Source organism: Aulonocara sp. 'chitande type north' Nkhata Bay, linkage group LG17, assembly GCF_057382095.1.
Source record: "Aulonocara sp. 'chitande type north' Nkhata Bay isolate Kocher_YH1m ecotype deep benthic linkage group LG17, A_spYH_male_GT1.1, whole genome shotgun sequence".
Classification (NCBI taxonomy): Eukaryota; Metazoa; Chordata; class Actinopteri; order Cichliformes; family Cichlidae; genus Aulonocara; species Aulonocara sp. 'chitande type north' Nkhata Bay.
In genome coordinates, this window is record NC_141360.1 from 17,547,802 (window position 1) to 17,554,751 (window position 6,950).

The following is a 6,950-nucleotide window of genomic DNA, read 5'->3' on the forward strand; positions in this document are numbered from 1 at the left end:
GTGGTATTTCAACCTTGTACCAGCCTGTGATTCTCACACATCAATTCTTGGGTCAAAGAGAAAAATAACTAAAACAAAGGGGCCTTATTGAATGACAGAGTTTTCCTGTATAATGTCACTATAAAACAATATCCAGTAAATGCTACCATGGTACTAAAATACCTAACAGTTCCCCTCTTTTATTATTTTTAAAAATAATAACTCAAATAGAAAGGAAAAATCACAAATGTAATAACATAATATAAAAACCAAATCATAAAATGTAATAGTTCACAGCCTAATGTTCAATATACACATCAGGAACATCATTGGTAACATCTGGCACATCCTCAGGATCAATTTGTGCCAATTGCAAATACATTGAAGTAGCTGTACTAGTAGCTATACGGGTTATCATTGAGCGTACACAGGGTATCACACAACAGGCAATAATCATCAAAAACAAAATAATACATGCTACAACTGTTACAAAGGCTACAATTAGTTCCTTCCATTTTCCAAACGTGTCCTGCATCCACTTGTCTAGCCACTGACCGTGACCTGTATTGGCTCTTAGTTCTATCTGCAATGCTTCAAGTTTATTCATAGCTTGTGTGAATGAACCGTCAGGGGCGGTATTATTGGGAATAAAAGTACAACAAACATCTTCAAACATAGCACAAACACCTCCTTTCTCAGCTAACAGCATATCTAAGGCCATTCTATTTTGCATGGTCATTAAGGAGGTAGCAGACATCTGTTCTCCTAGGGCTTTAAGGGCCGTATTGGTCAGATTGGTGTGTCTTTGCTGATTGTAATAAACATAATTGATCCAGCCTACATTTTTGTTTACCTGTATCCACGGTAGTATTGAGGCGAACCCTGCTGATATTTCTCCTTGTGCCTTTAATTCATTTGGTATCCCGCGTGGAACTCCTATAGCATCTATGTAAACGTTATGTGAATAAGCGGAGCGTTTCGTCCGTCTGCTGGATACAGGCAGATCCGAGGTTTGTTGTATCAGTAGTTCTTGAGCTAAAGTTACTAGACCGCAGGTACCGGTCCAATTAACAGGTAAGGCTAATCTAAGAGTATTATTGCACATCCAATAAGCATGTGGGATTGGTCTGGTCAGGCGCGAAGCTGTAAAGCCTTTTAATATGCCTCCCCAGTACGAGTCGTTTAGTGTGTTGGGCGAATGCAGGATTGTTGAGTTATCTGAATGCGTACTTATATATGCATATATATAAGAAAACATATGTCTATATTGTGTCCTGTCAACACTCGCTGCTAGCCATGTTTCGTTACAGCGTGCTCCTGGAGAGTCAGAAAAGAACGTATAGTTTTGTGTGTCATAATTTATGTTTTCAAGTTTTGGTCGGTGTATGCATGTCATCAAGATATTTGGGTGATGGCGCACCTGTGTTGGGGGCGAAAGAGGTTCAGTGTGCGGTCTTCGGGGCGCTTCATTTGGTTGCAGGGGTGGGTAGAATCATTAATCATGCTAACATCCTTACTAGAGACTTGTCCTGTGTATATGAATAAACAATCTAAAGGACTTAGTTCTACTCGCACCGCTTCAATCAGGGTTACTGTTAAGGGCCCCTTTTTATCATTTTTGAATAGCATCTTTGTTAAGGGAAAACCTGAAATTGGATATCCCACTATTACCTGTTCTGGATTACCCTTTGAACAGACATAACAGTTACTGTTTCCTAAGTCACGAGCGGCTATTCTGGCATTGTCATACCAGGCGTTAGTTCCTGTTCTAGGGGGTGCATAAGATGGTTTATTGGTGGTGTCTGTGTTGCTTTCTACTGATTTTAGAGAACGTGACGAGTGTACTAGGTGGGTGTCTTGCCAAGTGGAGCATGAGGTATTGTCAGCAAAATGTGGCTTGCAGAAATGTGAACAGGGTTGCACTTTACAATACGAAATAGTAAATAAAAATCCTAAGGTTAATGCAGTAGATATGATTAATAACCTAAATATATAAAAAAGACAGTTCTTTAGTCGTCTCCTGGCCTGGTCCCAGGTTCGTGTGATGACAATGGGCATTTCATTTTCTCCATTATCAGGATGAAACGAGTCTATCTTTATCAGGTTAGACATTGTGTGGTACTCTAGGCTTTCTGTTCCTGCTGGATGTTCGAGTACCTTGTTGTTGTTCAGGTGAAGCATCAAAGGGCTTTCTGAGTCTTGGCTCTTTCAGGCGTTGTGTGTTAATCAGTGATTGTGTGTGTGTAGGTGTGTTGGATCCGGGCGTTGGCTTGCCTGAGTCGTCATCTACTTGATCCGACGCCTTAGGTGGTTTGGTGGGGCTGGTCTTAACCCTGCTGGCATGAATCCACTGAGATTGTCCGTCTGTTAGGATGCTGGTTCTCGTCACTGCAAGTACAGTCTGGGGGCTGGAACACGCGGCCTCCCCGAGTGCCCTTGGTTTTAGCGACTTTACCAACACCGCATCTCCTGGTTTCCACGGATGGGTTGGATCTATGGAAGGGAGAGGCTGAGAGAGACAAACTTTCTGATAGTTATTATTCAGTGTTTCTACCAGATTGTGAACATAGTCGGACAATGCAGTGTCTATGTCCCCTTCCAATAGCGGTGCCCCTCTGGAGGCTGACCATGGTGTTGGAAACGGTCTTCCCATGATTATTTCAAATGGAGATAATTTGGTTGCTGCGGATGGAGTCATTCTAATCTCGCAGAGGATTTGAGGAAGTAATTTGATCCAGGTCATTCCTGTTTCTATCATTGCTTTAGTCAGGCGATTTTTTATGGTCCTATTCATTCTTTCTACAACTCCTGAACTCTGAGGATGGTATGGCACATGATATTTCCAGTCTATTGCTAGAGTTTTAGCACACTTTTGAATTACTTCTGATGTGAATGAAGGTCCTCTATCACTGTTAATTTGGTGAGGTATTCCAAATCTGGGTATTATTTCATTGCACAACTTTTGACAGACTACTTCTGCAGTTTCTTTTGATGTTGGGTAAGCTTCTACCCATTTACTAAATTGGTCCACTATTACCAGTAAGTACTTGATGCTTCCTTGTGCTGGCATGTGTGTAAAATCAATTTGTAATGTATGAAATGGGAAATCTGGTTGTGGTAAATGCTGATGTTTTGCTTTTGAGCTACCTACATTAGTTCGTGCACATGTTAGACAGGTTGCTAATATGCGTTTTACTGCGTGTGATGTTTTCTCGATTACAAATCTTGATTTTATTGCTCCTATTACCCCTCTTTGTCCGACATGACTCACACCGTGAAAATGGCGGACAAGGATTGGCAGTAGTGAAGATGGGAGGGCAATCAAACCCTCAAGGTTTTTGTATAAGCCGTCTCTGTTATCTAAGGTACAGTCATTATTCTCCCAGTAAGTGTAATCTAAGGCAGAGGCCTGCTCTTGTATGAATTTTAGGTCAACATTTGTTTCTAAATAGTCTGGGAGTGTGACAAGTGGCAGCTGTAAAGGCAAAGATAATACTTCCTTTCTGGGTGGTTGCTGTGAGGCAGCAGCTGCTTTCGCGGTTACGTCTGCAAGAGCATTTCCCACTGCTTCGTCTGTGTCAGCCGTGCTGTGCCCCTTCGTTTTAACAACTGCAATTGCCGATGGCAGCTGTATAGCCTGCAAAAGTCTTTGAACAAGATCAGAATTAGCAATCGATTTTCCATCAGCAGATCTAAATCCTCTTTGTCTCCACAATGTGCCAAAGTCGTGCACCACACCGAATGCATAACGGCTATCAGTGTAAATTGTTACCCGCTTATCCACATGTAACTCACAGGCGCGTATTAAAGCCATGCGCTCTGCTTTTTGTGCTGAGTGAAATGGTAATGAGTGAGCCTCTAGTATGATGTCAGGCAATGTCACCACCGAATAGCCACAAAGAAATAAGTTGTCTGAACCATCCTGTCGGTCAGAGGAACACAGCATACGAATGAGTAAGTGTGCTGGCGAATTGGGTGTGCTGCTTGCTTTTATAGTGAGATTTGCTGTTGAAGTCAGTGTAGCTTCATAACCTGAGCGACGTTGTGCGGTCATATGTTGTGTAGTTATGTTTGCTAGAATGGTCGTGACCTGGTGATTGGTGTGTAGAATAGTGTCATGTGAGAGTGTGAGCTTCTCGCAGTCCCTTATCATGATAGAGCAAGCCGCTACTGCTCTCAGGCAGGCCGGCATCCCCTGAACTACTGCTGGCAGCACCTTTGAGTAGAAGGCTACTGGACGGTAGCCACAGCCATGCTCTTGGGCCAATACACCTGCACAGGTTGTGCCGTTGTCTGTGACGTACAGGTGGAACGGTAAGTGGTAGTCAGGCAGACCCAAACAAGGGGCAGAGGTCAGCGCTCCCTGTAATGCATTGAAAGAGGCAGTCATTTCTGTTGACCACAGTATTCGAGGAGGCTTGTCTTTTTTGCAGCATTCACGCAGAATGTGGTCATGAAAAGAACAGTCTGGTATCCACTGTCTGCAATAGTTCACCATGCCTAGGAAAGACAGCATTTCCTTCTGTGTAGTGGGCTTAGGGACAGAGGTCACAGCTTTGACCCTGTCTGTAGTCATGGAACGTTGTCCGTGAGACAGTGTAAATCCCAAATATTGAACAGAAGTCTGACAGTACTGCATTTTCTTTGCTGATGCTTTGTGGCCAGTCTTTTGGAGGTGCTGGAGTAGCATGTGTGTGGCAGTTTGACATAGTTTTTCACTTTCAGCACAGAGGAGGAGATCATCCACGTACTGGATCAAGGTACAGCCCTCTGGAGGAATGAAGCCGTCCAGGGTAGCACGTACCACCATTGAGAAAGCCGCAGGGCTGTCTACCATGCCTTGGGGTAAGCGAGTCCATGTGTACTGCTTATCTCTATATGTAAAAGCAAATATCGGCTGTGTGTCCTCATGCACAGGCACTGAGAAAAAGGCAGAGCACAAATCCACCACAGTAAAATGTGTGGCTGTTGCTGGAATAGCTGTCAGTATGCTGGGAACATCTGGAACCAGAGGTGGCAGAGGCATGATGACTGCATTAATTTGCCTTAAGTCTTGTGTGAAACGCCATACGCCAGGTTTGTTAGGCTTTGGCACAGGATTGACAGGAGTGTTATATGGAGATACTGTGGGCTTTATTACTCCAGCTGTCAATAAATCTCCTATGATGATGTCTAAGGCTGCGGCTTTTTCAGCGGAAATGGGATATTGCTTGACATATACCGGCTTGTTGTTTTTCAGCTGAGCATGATAAGGTGTACAGTCAATAAATCCTACATCATTCTCACCTCTTGACCATAATGTCATGTTTTGATATTCAGCTGGCAATGCGACAGCAGAGATAGTACAGTGTATGGGGTAGGTTAGATCTATGTGTCGACATGGTGCAGTAATGTCATAGCCTATGTCTGAGTTATGTGACAAAACCACTGTTTGGCCTTCACTGGTGTGTGCAGTTATCATGTTGTTGAACAGTGTGAGAGAAACAAATATGTGGCTTCCAGGCATGGGGTTACCTGGTAGTGGTGTCTGTACACGTGTTTGGCACAGTGTGTGACGTGGGGTACCAGTCAGATGGATATTGAGTTCATTCTCCGCTGAGGCGTCCAGCTGACACAGAGGCTGTTCCTTCTCCATGGTGTCGGTGCATAGGGCAGAGAAAACATAGCTGTTATCAGTGTCAGCAAACATTTCACCCTTTGTGTTAAATGAAATACACAAGTTCATTTTTGCCATTAAATCTCTGCCTAATAGATTCACAGGCGAGTTTGGAATAATTATGAATGGATGATATGTAATTTCATCTGGTTCTGGGCCCCAGCGTGTTTTTAGAGAATGAGTTTTGGGGCATTGCACTAGAGTTCCGTTTATTCCCATGGTGTTGATGCACACAGAGGAAACAGGCCCGCTATAGAATTTTCCAGACAGTGAACTTTTAGTGGCTCCACTGTCAACTAAAAAGGAATAAATCTTTTCACCTATTTCTATATCTAACGTGGGCAAGCTTTCTGTGTTACGGGACAATTGCAAATGCAGCATCGTGTGTAGTGCTTCACACTGTCCCTCATCTTCACCTGGGCCTCCCTATTGTCGGTCCAGTCTTTCGTTATCATATGGGTGGGGATTAAAATGTGGATTATAAGGTTGCTGCCTAAGTGCAAAGGGGCCATTATTTTGGTGTGATTCCTGTCTGCGTTGCCAGTTACCTTGTCTGGAAGAGCTCTGCTGACGCCTAGTGGCAGGAGCTGGTCCTGTGTTTTGTGGTTGAGACCTACGTGCTGCTGATTTGCATTCCCTCCTCCAGTGTCCTATTTTTCCACAATAAAAACATACGTCTCCACTCCTATCTCTCCTTCTGAAATCTCCCTGCTGCGCTTGTTGAGGGGACGGGGCCCCTGCATACATCATTTTTTCACTTTCCTCTGAGCCTTCAACATCAAAATTCAACATCATCTTAACACTTTTAGCCTTCGTGCTGTTGGGGAAAAGATCTGCACCAGCTTTTGTTTTGACAAGTGTGATAAAGTTCTTTATCTTCATGTCATAGAGATTATCAGTGGCAGTCAGCTTCAATAGTTGTGAACATTCTGGATGAATATTGTTTAAGAATGTTGTTATGAAAATCTGATCATTTCCTCCTTCAGGCATGCATGCCTCATTAGTCCAGCAGTGCGTGAAACGTTTCATAAAAACTAGAATGGATTCATCTGGCTTTTGCTTGCACATGGTTACTGCATTTAAATCAATTTTATCTCTAGACATTGTGAGCAGAAATTTCTTTAGATTTTGAAAAAAGGCTGTGATTTTGTCATCGTTTATCCACAAAAACGAGGTGGTGTTGGCTGCTTGGTCATTTTTAGGGTCTAGTTCCTCTACTTCTTCAATAAGCTGAGATTCAGTCACACCTGGGATTCGTTGACATAATATATATCTATAATCAGGCCCACCCAAGTGGTGGTATCTGGTTTTACAG